This window comes from Nomascus leucogenys, chromosome 12 (genome assembly GCF_006542625.1).
Source record: "Nomascus leucogenys isolate Asia chromosome 12, Asia_NLE_v1, whole genome shotgun sequence".
In the NCBI taxonomy this organism is placed as follows: domain Eukaryota; kingdom Metazoa; phylum Chordata; class Mammalia; order Primates; family Hylobatidae; genus Nomascus; species Nomascus leucogenys.
The window spans coordinates 53,687,108-53,702,998 of record NC_044392.1 but is presented as its reverse complement, the minus strand read 5'-3'; the positions used below and the strand labels follow the sequence as shown (position 1 = coordinate 53,702,998).

At 43.2% G+C, this 15,891-nt stretch overlaps 1 pseudogene across 1 annotated transcript in view; it reads left to right on the top strand.

Moving 5' to 3' along the window:
- LOC100585076 overlaps window positions 1-15,891 on the top strand; it is a 1,278,821-nt pseudogene that overhangs the window by 1,144,181 nt on the left and 118,749 nt on the right. The gene's annotated exons all lie outside the window — the stretch shown is intronic.

Below are 15,891 nucleotides of genomic sequence, written 5' to 3'. Positions count from 1 at the left end.
TATGGTACTGAAGATAGAGGCCACTAATCTCCTGGATCTTATATTTTAAAAGGAGGAGACAAGCAATAAATAAAAATCAGGTAGTGAGGGGGTGGCCTGCCCCTCCACACTTGTGGGCGTTTCTCGTCGGGTGGAACGAGAGACTTAAGAAAAGAAAGAGACACAGAGACAAAGTACAGAGAAAGAAAAGTGGGCCCAGGGGACCGGCGTTCAGCATACGGAGGACCTGCGCTGGCACTGGCCTCTGAGTTCCCTTAGTATTTATTGATCATTATCGGGCATTTCTCAGAGAGTGGGATGTGGCGGGACAATAGGGTAATAGTGGAGAGATAGCAGGAAAACATGTGAACAAATGTCTCTGCATCATAAACAAGGTAAAGAAAAAAGTGTTCTGCTTTTGATGTGCATATACATAAACATCTCAATGCCTTCAAGAGCAGTATTGCTGCCCGCATGTCCCACCTCCAGCCCTAAGGCAGTTCTCTCCTATCTCAGTAGATGGAATATACAATCGGGCTTTACACCGAGACATTCCATTGCCCAGGGACGAGCAGGAGACAGATGCCTTCCTCTTATCTCAACTGCAAAGAGGCCTTCCTTCCTCTTTTACTAATCCTCCTCAGCACAGACCCTTTACAGGTGTCAGGCTGGGGGAAGGTCAGGTCTTTCTCTTCCCATGAGGCCATATTTCAGACTATCACATGGGGAGAAACCTTGGACAATACCTGGCTTTCCTAGGCAGAGGTCCCTGGGGCCTTCTGCAGTGTATTGTGTCTCTGGGTACTTGAGATTAGGGATTGGTGATGACTCTTAACAAGCATGCTGCCTTCAAGCATTTGTTTAACAAAGCACATCCTGCACAGCCCTTAATCGGTTTAACCCTGAGCAGACACAGCACATGTTTCAGGGAGCACAGGGTTGGGAGTAGGGTTACAGATTAACAGCATCTCAAGGCAGAAGAATTTTTCTTAGTACAGAACAAAATGGAGTCTCTTATGTCTACTTCTTTCTACACAGACACAGTAACGGTCTGATCTCTCTTTTCCCCACAAGGTAGGATTAATGCTAAGACGAAAGTAAAACACAGTGACATAATGGGGCAATAGTAATTTTGTACAGCAGCTTTCCTGCTTGGATGTTTTCCAAAACAAACCTGAAGACAGATTTATATCCTTTGGTGGCTTCTCCAGAAGGACCTCTGTCCTATGTGTCTGCTCATGAGTGGTTTTTGCATCTTGGTCTCCATGTTTGACTTATTTCCTCCCCTCTAGATTCTACCAGTAGACTTATCTGCTAAAGCAGCCATATCAAGCACTTGCCACTTAAATATAAGCCTGTTTATTATTTTTAACTTAAAGTACATTTGTTGTAACAGAATACCAGATGATACAGTCCTTGCTGTAAGCCAAGTAGACTGTTGGTATACTAAGTCTGGTACCTAAAATACAGCTAAGAAAGGTAGCTGAGAGACTCCAGGTCTGCCAATGAGGTGACACATAGAAAAGTTTTGCTCTGGATACTGTATGAAGAGATCTGTAGATGATCAGGATGGAAGCAAGGAGGTAGTTTGGAAACTATTGCAGTAGTCTGGGCAAGAGTTGATAGTTTTGGGGCCAGCATGGTGATAGTGGAGTGGTGAGTAGTGGTCTGCTACTAGATCTATTGAAAAGATAGAGCCTATAGGATTCACTGATTGAGCATCTGGGAGAAATGCAAAAGCAAAGGTTGGTTTCAGGGATGTGGCCCGAGCAACTGCGGGGATGTGTTGGATTTGTACAAACGGTGCTGGGCACATAGTGTTGTACTTGAGCGAGTTAGAGAAAACACCACACTTTGAGACGAATTAAGAGTCTGTTTATTTAGCCGGCGGCTGAGAGACGGCTAACGCTCAAAGTTCTCTCGGCCCTGAAGAAGGGGCTAGATTTTCTTTGGTTTAGAAAGAAATACTTTGGTTTAGAAAGGGGAGGGGTCTAGTTAAAACAATTTTACAGAAGTAAAGTGGGCAAAAAGTTAAAAGGATAAATGGTTACAGGAAAGTAAACAGTTCTAGGTGCAGCAGCTTTAAGACTATTACAAAGTGATAGACGTGGGGCTTTGGGCATTATCAATCGGACGAATTCCTGGGAACTGCGGATATAGCTCACCACAGTATTTTATCAGTTAATTGCATTCTTGGATGTTCTAGGAGTCAGCCTGCACAAGTTAAGTCTTTGAGGAAGGGGCTGCCAGTGAAAGAGCCAAGATGGAGTCTGTCTGGCTCTCTTAGCTAAGGGACAGTCAATTCAGGTGGAAACAAGGCTAGGTGATTAAAGGAAAGGGAGGTTTTTACTAAAAACAGGGTTAGTAAAAACAAGGTTAGGCATTACAATAGTATGCACTCAATAAACATTGTTGAATGTTTGAATGAGGTGCCTGTGGAACAATTTTAAAATCTAGGGCATATGATTGTTATAACTTTGAAGTACAGAGAGTGCATTTCACAGATGGGCAAACCAAGGCACAGAAAGTTTAGGAAGCTGGTCCAGTGTTTTCTAGTGAGTCATGATTAACTCCCAGAATAAAATTTAGCCTCAACTCATTTTTCATTCATTGTTCAGGTTATCAATCATGCTGTTTTTGTTAATTGTTTTATGCCTCCACAGAAAGGATACGTCCTTTGGCAACAACAGCTCCACAAGATTAGTGCTAACCAACTAACACTGTCAGTGGGACTTAGCATGTGCAAACATTACCAAAACAAGCGTGAAATAAGCACAGCTTAAGAAAGAAATTATGTTTGCTGTTTGTTGTGTCCTTGCTCTGTTAGGTAACATCAGGGCACCAGTTAGAAGCACCTAGTGAGTCAGGTATGGGAATTGCATAAAAGCTGTGACCAAAGTAAACATGTATTCAGACCTCTTGAGTAAATGAACTTGGAACTTTGGACTTAGGTTAGAATTAGGTCCGTGCCCATGGGTGGAAAATTTTTGTGCTGGGATGAAAAAGACTTGGGTTTTCTTTCTTGCAAGAAATGAAAAACTGTATTTTGACTTTTGATGCCAGTATACCTCTTTGTCACGAAATAACATGTAATAAATTTAGAACCCAGAAAGCCAGGGAAAATATACCACAGTATAGAAGTATAGAAAAAAAGTAAGTTGGTTTCATAGGACTCTTGCCCAGTCTTCTCAGAGAATTGCCACTCCCTTTTACTATCAAAGGTAAGGTTGTAAAACAGGAATATTATCAAGTACAGTTTAGAAATTGTAGGCATCAAAATTTGCCCACGGTCTTTTTGCTTGAAATGACAGTGTTTTCCTTTTTAACTGGATACCTTTAGACTGTCATGCCATGCCATCACATTGGTCACCCAGAATTTCATTCTTTATGTTCTCCAACCAGCAGTGTAACGTTTATGCAATCTGCCTAGCTAGTCCCAGAAGGCTTTTGAGTTTGCCAAACTGGAAATTTAACTTTTGTGACATATTGACGGCAGTGATGGCCTATCTAGAGCAGCTGCTCTCATGATGCCACTTGCAATGGGGGTGGCACACCAGGGCTGCCAGCTCCATGGAGCTGACGGAACCAGGAACAGGTGGAGGCCCTGCCTCCTTCTGAGTTGGCAGGGCAGGAGCTTCCTGCTCCCCAGGCGCAGCTGTGGCTGCCCAGCTGCAGCTGCAGACCTGGGCATCCCTGTGCTCTTTGGGGCTAAAAGCAGGCAGGAGCCCTACCCTCTCAGGCACAGCTGCAGCTGCCGGAGTCATGTCCACCAACTGGGCCTCCCTGTGCTCTTGGGGGCCTGGAGCAGGCAGGAGCCCCACCCTCCTGGGTGCAGCTATAGCTGCTCAAGCCACAGCTGCAGACCTGGGCATCTCTGCCCTCTTGGGGGCCCTGGTAGGCCCCCCACCCCGTTCCTGCAGGCTAAGAAGTGTCTCCTCCCATTGCCTGGCTTCTTCCTGCACCCAGCACCTGCTCCATTCCCCAAGCAAGGTTGGAGCTGAGGCTGGGTGCTATTGCAGCCTGGCTGGGTGTGCGCCCACTCCAGGCAACACTGACACGTGGCTTTGGCCCCCTCAGGACTTTGGGTGCCAGCATGGGAGGGAGGCTGAGGGGGTGCTGGGGGCAGCTCAGCCTCTGTGCTTGCCTGCAGGTGCCCCTTTGCACAAACAGTTTGGGTGCCATGAATGGCAGCAGAAGGCAGGCTCCTGGGTGGAAGGGAGCAGGTCACCGGTGAAGACCTACCCTCAAGCTGGGGAGGGCCTGAAGCCTGGAGGCTGGGCTGCTGGTCCCAAAGACCAGAGTGAGAACTTGTGGTGTTTTATCTGGGTGCCTATGGACCAGTTGGTGCACACTTCCTCTCCTCTGAGGCCTGTAAAAGCCCCAGACTCAGCCAGACTTGAGACAGTGGGATAACCAGCTGCAGAGAGGAGCTACCCACCCCAGGGTCTACTCTCTGCTAAGAGCTGAGTTGACAATGATGACCTGCCAGCTGTGGAGAGGAGCTGCTTACTCCAGGGTCTCCTCTCAGTGAGAGCTGAGCAGACATTGGTACAACCAGCTGCAGAGAGGAGCTACCCACTCCAGGGTCTCCTCTCTGCTGAGAACTGAACACTCAATGGGACAACCTGCCTGTGGAGAGGAACTACCCAATGTGGGTCTCCTCTGAGCTGTTCTGTCAACTCAATAAACTTTCTTTTCACCTTGCTCACCCTCCACTTGTCAACTTACATCATTCTATCTGGATGCAGGACAAGAACTCAGGACCCACCAAATGGTGGAGCTAAAAGAGTTGTAACACAAACAGGGCTGAAACATGCCCATTGCTTGCCACATTGTGGGCAACAAGAAGGAGAGAAGGGAGAAGGAGAGAGGAGCTGCAGCCCTTTGGGAAGCCCAGACCTAGGAGCTCACTGAGCCAGGGCTGTTACACCCTCTTTGGGGCTCTTTAGCTCTTGGCATCTCCAAGCTTCCAGGCACCACTGCATTCCCCAGTGCCAGCCATGAAACCTGCTTGTGGTACCCCTGGTCCAGCTGCAGCCTCACAGGGAGTCAGTGCCCATACTGGCACCTGGAGCTGCCCGCCTTGCCGCAGCTGGCATGCTTGGCTGTGTGTAGTGGCTGGACCTCCTATTTGCTCACACACCCCTCTCTGCTCTGCATCTGGCTGGCCCTTGGCAGGCATGGGATCCAGGCTGGTAGCATGAGCCATGTGCAGCCTGCCAGGCTGAATGGACCAAACGAGCCCAACAAGCTCGAGCAAAACTTGTGCAAAAGCACCAATGGCCACAGAGGTTTCCGTCTGACAAAGCAACACCCCAAGAATCCCGTGACAATATTTCCATGTAGGGGACAGGTTGTCTCAATAATATAACCATACAAAGCCAAAATGTTTCTCATGATTCAGCCTACTCTAAAATATTTTTAGACAATGTAAAATTATGACCCTAAGAACTCTCTATGACCTTCTTCCTCCTCTGATTGACAAGAATCCAAAGCCATTTTTTTACCCTAACCCTACAAAGCCTGGGTTTTAGTTTTGAAAAATGAGCATACCTGTTCTGGGTTCTGTTGCACATGTATCTATCCCTGAGGCACAGTTATAACTTTGATGCAAGGGGGTTCCCCCACCTCTATCCCCTCAAATTGCTCAAAAATGGAATGTCTAATTAGTCTTCCTAATTAGAGGGTTTTAACAATCAGAGTGCTTCTGAAAGGCCCATAATGCATAGTAAATTATGAGGATAATAGTAGCTATCCTATAATGCTGTTGTAAAAATTAAATGAAACTTTTTTTCACAAGAAACTAAATACAAATTTGAATGTCCAAGGTATTACAAAGGATGAAAAAACTTCACTTGGGAATGAGCCTGGGGATCACTCAAGTATCCACATCTCATCAGTGGAGACTTAAGAAATTGGAAGTTATCCCTCATTATTGAGGTCCCATGGTAATCTCATTTGCTTGGGGTGTCTACAGGCATCGTGTTTTCCCCATATGTGTGGCCCACAGATAGGGGTCATAAAAGTAAACAGAAATACACACACACATACACACACACACACACACAGTGTGGTATATCTACTCCATGGTGGGCTCTAGCCAGCTTTGATAGATTGCATTACTGTTCCTAACTATCCACTTTCTCCCCATAAGATGATTATACATTTATGCCCTTAGCCATGTGACTTGCAGTGCTTCCTAATAGGAAGAACCCCTGTGATTTGCCTTGGACAGTGGAATATGAGTGGATGTGATTTACCCTAGAATATAAGTTTAAGCTTTAAATGTGCTTGCCCAGATTGTTCCTACCCTCTGCCATGGAAACTATACAAATGAAATAAGGGCCATGCTGGTTAAAATCTTTCATAATTTTTTCATGTCAGTATAAATGCATCTCATTACATATAATATGCAATATAGTCCTTCCGCATCTTGATGAACGTTTATGAAGTCGTTTCAAATTTTTCACAATTACTCCATAAATATAAACAATTGTTATTTGTCAGTTCAAAATAAATTAGTGAAAACATTTTTAAGTTAGAAAATAAAATAATTTTTTACAATTAATGCTGACTAACACTTGAACTCCAACTACATGCCAGGCCATGTGTGGGCACTTTACATATGTTATCTTATAACATCCATAGGTTCTGCGGCTTAGGACATGGATATATCTTTGGGGAGCATGTTTTCAGCCTACCATGATGGCTGTGATTTATCTCCTCATCTTTTTTAGATATGCATTTTCCTTTCCTCCTCTCTGGGTAACAAAGTACCTAGCACATAGCAAGCATAGAATGGATGCTGTTGGGGCGATCAGACCCAACACCAGATCATGGGGTTGATGAAGTCCGGCAGAGTCAAAGGACTGAGAAAAACAGTTTGAGAAGTAAAGTGGGACCAGGGGGCCATCACAACTGTGGAGGCTGCAAAGGCTCCGAGCTCTGGGAGCCCACACTATTTATTGGTAATCCAACAGAGAAACAGGTGGTGAGAATGTGGGGGTCAAAAGGGCAGGTTCATGATCTACAGCTGTGACGGTTTAGCATTTATATGGAACATGTTCTTCCACTTGAGATAATAGGAATACAACCGATCTAGGAGCTTGGAGGGCTAGAAGCAAGGAGCCAGCAAGTCTACACACATTCCAGAGGACATTATGTCAGACATGCAAGCCCCACCTCAGCTTTCTTCCCAACACTCAGCTTTTTCCCAACAGACACTGTGCTAGAAATGACTCTTGCACTAGTCAGGATTGACTTATTAAGGCTTACTACTGAACAAAGCTCTCCACATTTTAATTCAGCAAAAAGTATATTTCTCACTCATGTCACAGTCCAATGCTTGTCAGGCACCTTTCCTTTGCAGCTCTCCCTCAAAGAAGATTCAAGCCTATTCTATCTTACAAAGATGCCATTTAAAAGTGGCCTCCAGCGGGTGGAGCCAAGATGGCCGAATAGGAACAGCTCAAGTCTACAGCTCCCAGTGTGAGCGAAGCAGAAGACGGGTGATTTCTGCATTTCCAACTGAGGTACCGGGTTCATCTCACTGGGGAGTGTCGGAAAGTGAGTGCAGGACAGTGGGTGCAGTGCACTGAGCGTGAGCCGAAGCAGGGCAAGGCATCGCCTCACCCGGGAAGCACAAGAGGTCAGGGAATTCCCTTTCCTAGTCAAAGAAAGGGGCAACAGACAGCACCTGGAAAATCGGGTCACTCCCACCCTAATACTGCGGTTTCCAATGGTCTTAGCAAATGGCACACCAGGAGATTATATCCTGTGCCTGGCTCTGAGGGTCCTACACCCACGGAGCCTCGCTCATTGCTAGCACAGCAGTCAGATCAAACTGCAAGGCAGCAGCGAGGCTGGGGGAGGGGTGCCCGCCATTGCTTAGGCTTGAGTAGGTAAACAAAGCAGCCGGGAAGCTCAAACTGGGAGGAGCCCACCACAGCTCAAGGAGGCCTGCCTGCCCCTGTAGACTCCACCTCTGGGGGCAGGGCATAGTGAAACAAAAGGCAGCAGAATCCTCTGCAGACTTAAATGTCCCTGTCTGACAGCTTTGAAGAGAGTAGTGGTTCTCCCAGCATGCTTGAGATCTGAGAACGAACAGACTGCCTCCTCAAGTGGGTCCCTGACCCCTGAGTAGCCTAACTGGGAGGCACCCCCCAGTAGGGGCAGACTGACACCTCACATGGCCGGGTACTCCTCTGAGACAAAACTTCCAGAGGAACCATCAGGCAGCAACATTTGCTATTCACCAATATCTGCTGTTCTGCAGCCCCTGCTGCTGATACCCAGGCAAACAGGGTCTGTAGTGGACCTCCAGCAAACTCGAACAGACCTGCAGCAGAGGGTCCTGACTGTTAGAAGGAAAACTAACAAACAGAAAGAACATCCACACCAAAACCCCATCTGTACGTCACCATCATCAAAGAACGAAGGTAGATAAAACCACAAAGATGGGGAAAAAACAGAGCAGAAAAACTGGAAACTGTAGCAATCAGAGCGCCTCTCCTCCTCCAAAGGAACACAGCTCCTCACCAGCAACGGAACAAAGCTGGACGGAGAATGACTTTGACAAGTAGAAAGAAGAAGGCTTCAGATGATCAAACTACTCCGAGCTAAAGGAGGAAGTTTGAACTCATGGCAAAGAAGTTAAAAACCTTGAAAAAAAATTAGAAGAATGGCTAACTAGAATAACCAATGCAGAGAAGTCCTTAAAGGACCTGATGGAGCTGAAAACCAAGTCACAAGAACTACATGATGAACGCACAAGCCTCAGTAGCCAATTCGATCAACTGGAAGAAAGTGTATTAGTGATGGAAGATCAAATGAATGAAATGAAGTGAGAAGAGAAGTTTAGAGAAAAAAGAATAAAAAGAAATGAACAAAGCCTCCAAGAAATATGGGACTATGTGAAAAGACCAAATCTACGTCTGATTGGTGGACCTGAAAGTGACGGGGAGAATGGAACCAAGTTGGAGAACACTATGCAGGATATTATCCAGGAGAACTTCCCCAATCTAGCAAGGCAGGCCAACATTCAAATTCAGGAAATACAGAGAATGCCACAAAGATACTCCTTGAGAAGAGCAACTCCAAGACACATAATTGTCAGATTCACCAAAGCTGAAATGAAGGAAAAAATGTTAAGGACAGCCAGAGAGGAAGGTCGGGTTACCCACAAAGGGAAGCCCATCAGACTAACAGTGGATCTCTTGGCAGAAACTCTACAAGTCAGAAGAGAGTGGGGGCCAATATTCAACATTCTTAAAGAAAAGAATGCTCAACCCAGAATTTCATATCCAGCCAAACTGAGCTTCATAAGTGAAGGAGAAATAAAATACTTTACAGACAAGCAAATGCTGAGAGATTTTGTCACCACCAAGCCTGCTCTGAAAGAGCTCCCGAAGGAAGCACTAAACATGGAAAGGAACACCCGGTAGAAGCCACTGCAAAAACATGCCAAATTGTAAAGATCATCGAGGCTAGATAGAAACTGCATCAACTCACGAGCAAAATAACCAGCTAACATCATAATGACAGGATCAAATTCACACATAACAATATTAACCCTAAATGTAAATGGGCTAAATGCTCCAATTAAAAGACACAGACTGGCAAATTGGATAAAGAGTCAAGACCCATCAATGTGCTGTATTCAGGAAACCGATCTCATGTGCAGAGACACATATAGGCTCAAAATAAAGGGATGGAGGAAGATCTACCAAGTAAATGGAAAACAAAAAAAAGGCAGGGATTGCAATCCTAGTCTCTGATAAAACAGACTTTAAACCAACAAAGATCGAAAGAGACAAAGAACGCCATTACATATTAGTAAAAGGATCAATTCAACAAAAACAGCTAACTATCCTAAATATATATACACCCAATACAGGAGCACTCAGATTCATAAAGGAAGTCCTTAGAGACCTACAAAGAGACTTAGCCTCCCACACAATAATAATGGGAGACTTTAACACCCCACTGTCAACATTAGACAGATCAACATGACACAAAATTAACAAGGATATCCAAGAATTGAACTCAGCTCTGCACCAAGCAGACTTAATAGACACCTACAGAACACTCCACCCCAAATCAACAGAATATACATTCTTTTCAGCACCACACCACACCTATTCCAAAATTGACCACATAGTTGGAATTAAAGCTCTCCTCAGCAAATGTAAAAGAACAGAAATTATAACACACTGTCTCTCAGACCACAGTGCAATCAAACTAGAACTCAGGATTAAGAAACTCACTCAAAACTGCTCAACTACATGGAAACTGAACAACCTGCTCCTGAATGACTACTGGGTACATAACTAAATGAAGGTAGAAATAAAGATGTTCTTTGAAACCAACGAGAACAAAGACACAACATACCAGAATCTCTAGGACACATTCAGAGCAGTGTGTAGAGGGAAATTTATAGCACTAAATGCCCACAAGAGAAAGCAGGAAAGATCTAAAATTGACACCCTAACATCACAATTAAAAGAACCAGAGAAGCAAGCGCAAACACATTCAAAAGCTAGCAGAAGGCAAGAAATAACTAAGATCAGAGCAGAACTGAAGGAAATAGAGACACAAAAAAACCTTCAAAAAATCAATGAATCCAGGAGCTGGTTTTTTGAAAAGATCAACAATATTGATAGACCACTAGCGAGACTAATAAAGAAGAAATGAGAGGAGAATCAAATAGATGCAATAAAAATGATAAAGGGGATATCACCACCGATCCCACAGAAATACAATCTACCGTCAGAGAATACCATAAACACCTCTACACAAATAAACTAGAAAATCTAGAAGAAATGGATAAATTCCTTGACACATACATCCTCCCAAGACTAAACCAGGAAGAATTTGAATCTCTGAATAGACCGATAACAGGCTCTGAAATTGAGGCAATAATTAACAGCTTACCAACCAAAAAAAGTCCAGGACCAGATGGATTCACAGCCAAATTCTATCAGAGGTACAAGGAGGTGCTGGTACCATTCCTTCTGAAACTATTCCAATCAATAGAAAAAGAGGAAATCCTCCCTAACTCATTTTATGAGGCCAGCATCATCCTGATACCAAAGCCTGGCAGAGACACAACAAAATAAGAGAATTTTATACCAATAGCCCTGATGAACATCGATGCAAAAATCCTCAATAAAATACTGGCAAACCAAATCCAGCAGCACATCAAAAACTTATCCACCATGATCAAGTGGGCTTCATCCCTGGGATGCAAGGCTGGTTCAACATATGCAAATCAATCAGTGTAATCCAGCATATAAACAGAACCAAAGACAAAAACCATATGATTATCTCAATAGATGCAGAAAAGGCCTTTGACAAAATTCAACAACGCTTCATGCTAAAAACTCTCAATAAATTAGGTATTGATGGGACGTATCTCGAAATAATAAGAGCTTTCTATGACAAACCCACAGCCAATATCATACTGAATGGGCAAAAACTGGAAGCATTCCCTTTGAAAACTGGCACAAGACAGGGATGCCCTCCCTCACCACTCCTATTCAACATAGTGTTGGAAGTTCTGGCCAGGGCAATCAGGCAGGAGAAGGAAATAAAGGGTATTCAATTAGGAAAAGAGAAAGTCAAATTGTCCCTGTTTGCAGATGACATGATTGTATATCTAGAAAACCCCATCATCTCAGCCCAAAATCTCCTTAAGCTGATAAGCAACTTCAGCAGAGTCTCAGGATACAAAATCAATGTGCAAAAATCACAAGCATTCTTATACACAGGCAAACAGAGAGCCAAATCATGAGTGAACTCCTATTCACAATTGCTTCAAAGAGAATGAGGTACCTAGGAATCCAACTTACAAGGGACGTGAAGGACCTCTTCAAGGAGAACTACAAACCACTGCTCAATGAAATAAAAGAGGACACAAACAAATGGAAGAACATTCCATGCTCATGGGTAGGAAGAATCAATATCGTGAAAATGGCCCTACTGCCCAAGGTAATTTATGGATTCAATGCCATCCCCATCAAGCTACCAATGACTTTCTTCACATAGGTGGAAAAAACTACTTTAAAGTTCATATGGAATCAAAAAAGAGCCCGCATTGCCACATCAATCCTAAGCCAAAAGAACAAAGCTGGAGGCATCATGCTACCTGACCTCAAACTATACTACAAGGCTACAGTAACCAAAACAGCATGGTACTGGTACCAAAACAGAGATATAGACCAATGGAACAGAACAGAGCCCTCAGAAATAGTGTCGCCTATCTACAACCAGCTGAGCTTTGACAAACCTGACAAAAAGAAGAAATGGGGAAAGGATTCCCTATTTAATAAATGGTGTTGGGAAAACTGGCTAGCCATATGTAGAAGGCTGAAACTGGATCCCTTCCTTATACCTTATACAAAAATTAATTCAAGATGGATTAAAGACTTGAATGTTAGACCTAAAACCATAAAAACCCTAGAAGAAAACCTAGGCAATACCATTCAGGACATAGGCGTGGGCAAGGACTTCATGTCTAAAACAGCAAAAGCAATGGCAACAAAAGCCAAAATTGACAAATGGGATCTAATTAAACTAAGGAGCTTCTGCACAGCAAAAGAAACTACCATCAGAGTGAACAGGCAACCTATAGAATGGGAGAAAATTTTTGCAATCTACTCATCTGACAAAGGGCTAATATCCAGAATCTATAGTGAGCTCAAACAGATTTAGAAGAAAAAAACAAACAACCCCATCAAAAAGTGGGCAAAGGATATGAAGAGACACTTCTCAAAAGAAGACATTTATGCAGACAAAAACACATGAAAAAATGATCATCATCACTGGCTATCAGAGAAATGCAAATCAAAACAACAGTGAGATACCATCTCACACCAGTTAGAATGGCCATCATTAAAAAGTCAGGAAACAACAGGTGCTGGAGAGGATGTGGAGAACTAGGAACACTTTTACACTGTTGGTGGGACTGTAAACTAGTTCAACCATTGTGGAAGTCAGTGTGGCGATTCCTCAGGGATCTAGAACTAGAAATACCCTTTGACCCAGCCATCCCATTACTGGGTATATACCCAAAGATTATAAATCATGCTGCTATGAAGACACATGCACATGTGTGTTTATTGTGGTAGTATTTACAGTAGCAAACATTTGGAACCAAGCTAAATGTCCAACAATGATAGACTGGATTAAGAAAATGTGGCACATATACACCATGGAATACTATGCAGCCATAAAAAATGATGAGTTCATGTCCTTTGTAGGGACATGGATGAAGCTGGAAACCATCATTCTCAGCAAACTATTGCAAGGACAAAAAACCAAACACCGTATATTCTCACTCATAGGTGGGAATTGAACAAGGAGAACACATGGACACAGGAAGGGGAACATCACACACTGGGGCCTATTGTAGGGTGGGGGGCTGAGGGAGGGATAGCATTAGGAGATATAGCTAATGTTAAATGACGAGTTAATGGGTGCAGCACACCAACATGGCACATGTATACATATGTAACTAACTTGCACGTTGTGCACATGTACCCTAAAACTTAAAGTATAATAATAAAAAAAAAAAAGTAGCCTGCATGGAGCTTGCAGTGAGCCAAGGTGGCACCACTTGCACTGCAGCCTGGGCGACACAGTGAGACTCCGTCTCAAAAAAAAAAAGGGGGGGCCTTCAAAAGAGACTGCTGAATGAATATAGGCAAAATGCAAACGTAATAGAAAGAGTTAGAACACAGGATAGCATCTGAGTAGAGGTGAGACCGTAGTGTTTGAAAGCTCTTTCTGGGTTGGACCTTTGCAGAAACTCTGCAAACCCAGTTCTACATGCATGTGCATCCATACACATACACTCCTTCAAAAGTGTCATATGTTATCTTGGAATTAGTCATTATTTCTCACTCATAATATTGCTGTCTTGTAATAGCATGAGTAACTGAGTTGAGTGTATATTAATTTGGATGTATCAAGTTATTTTTCAATGAAGAAATTGACTCACTTGCAAATTGTCAGCTAGCCAAGAGAGAGAAATTTTGAGTCAAGGTTTAAAACATTGTATAAGTAATTTTAAAACAACACAAAACATATTTGCTATATTCAAAAGCAATTAATTCTAAGACGCAATTGAAGTAGGGGGACATTAAAATGAAATTACATTGTTAACTAGATTTTAAAAGTAATTCTTGCATTATTTGTAAAACTAATTCAGTAGGAGGAAATTAATACTCAGTTGATAAAAGTATTCATGTTTTCCTTTAGGCATTTCTTCTAGTGCATTCAAAATTATCCAATTTACAAATAATTCATTTTAAGTTAACTTCTAGCATATAAAATGGTTGTGTTGAAACACTGTCTTCAGAATTTTATTTTTAAAAGATACTATTTTAGTATAAATTCGCATTTATAGTTGAATGCTTTTGTGAAAGATATTAGTCTTTAAAATATTTTACAGGCTGGCCTTGTTGGCTCATGCCTGTAATCCCAGCACTTTGGGAGGCCAAGGCAGGTGGATCACTTGAGCCCAGGAGTTCAAGACCAGCTTGAGCAACATAGTGAAACCTCATTTCTACAAAAAATATAAAAATTACCAGGTGTGGTGGCACACAGCTGTAGTCCCTACTCAGGAGGCTGAGGTGGGAGGATTGCTTGAGCCCAGGAGATAGAGGCTGCAGTGAGCCATGATTGCACCACTGCACTCCAGCCCAAGTGCCCTGTTTCAAAAAAAAAAAAAAAAAGAGTTTGACTGTTCCAAAACATATTAATGTTAGAGTCTGCTAAGTTGCTATAAATACAACAAAAAATTCAATGGCACAAACAAAATATCAGTTGCCTCTCATGTAAAAGTCCAAGATTAGCAGGTGCAGATTGGAAGAGCAAAACTGACTCAGGGAGTGGTAGAAGGAGAGCAAGGATCCAAGGCATGAGCCACAATCCATGCCTCTTACAACCCCTCACATCTGTCAAATAGAACCCTTGTCTGGATGGGCCCTTGTTCTAACCCAGTGCCTGGAATCTTGTATCTGTTATATTGGTGGTTCTACATGACTTTATATTTGAAAAGTTACATTTTAGAAGTGGTATATTTTGTATTTTTGGTTACTAATATAACTGTGTGAAAGCACTATTAAAAATACTTTTATTTCGTTAAAATTACCTGTTTATGTTTTGGTCTCCTCCACTAATCTGTAAGCCCCTCTGAGTAGGAAACAGTACATTCCTCACTATACTCCAGCACTCAGCTCAGTGCATGGGGATTTAAAAGTAAATAGATTCTTAGATCCAGATTGTGAGGAGGGGAGGAGAGAGGTATAGGTGAGGCGGGGGTGGAAGCGGGGGCAGGATCATCTTAAGGAAGGAGACCACTACTGCTCCTGCTGCCCTCCTCCCCCCACCTTGCCTAGTTCACAAGACAGGAGGAGAGAAAAAGCAAAAAGTTGGAAAAAAAAAAAAAAAAAAAAGTAAGATAAATAGCCAGACAACCTTGGCACCACCACCCCGCCCTAGGAGTTAAAAAGAGTAATAATAATAACATCAACCCCTGACCTAAACTACTTGTGTTATCTGTGAATTCCAGACACTGTATGAAAAAAGCATTGTAAAACTTTTTGTTCTGTTAGCTGATGCCTGTAGCCCCCAGTCATGTTTCCCACGCTTGCTTGATGTATCACGACCCTTTCACGTGGACCCCTTAAAGTTGTAAGCCTTTAAAAAGGCCAAGAATTTCTTTTTCAGGGATCTGGGCTCTTAAGACGCGAGTCTGCCGACGCTCCCGGCCGAATAAAAACCTCTTCCTTCTTTAATTTGGTGTCTGAGGAGTTTTGTCTGTGGCTCATCCTGCTACAATCTGTTTGGACAGATCACTTGAAGGGTAGGTGTTTACTTAAGCATTTGGGGTAGAACTTGCTTTGGGGT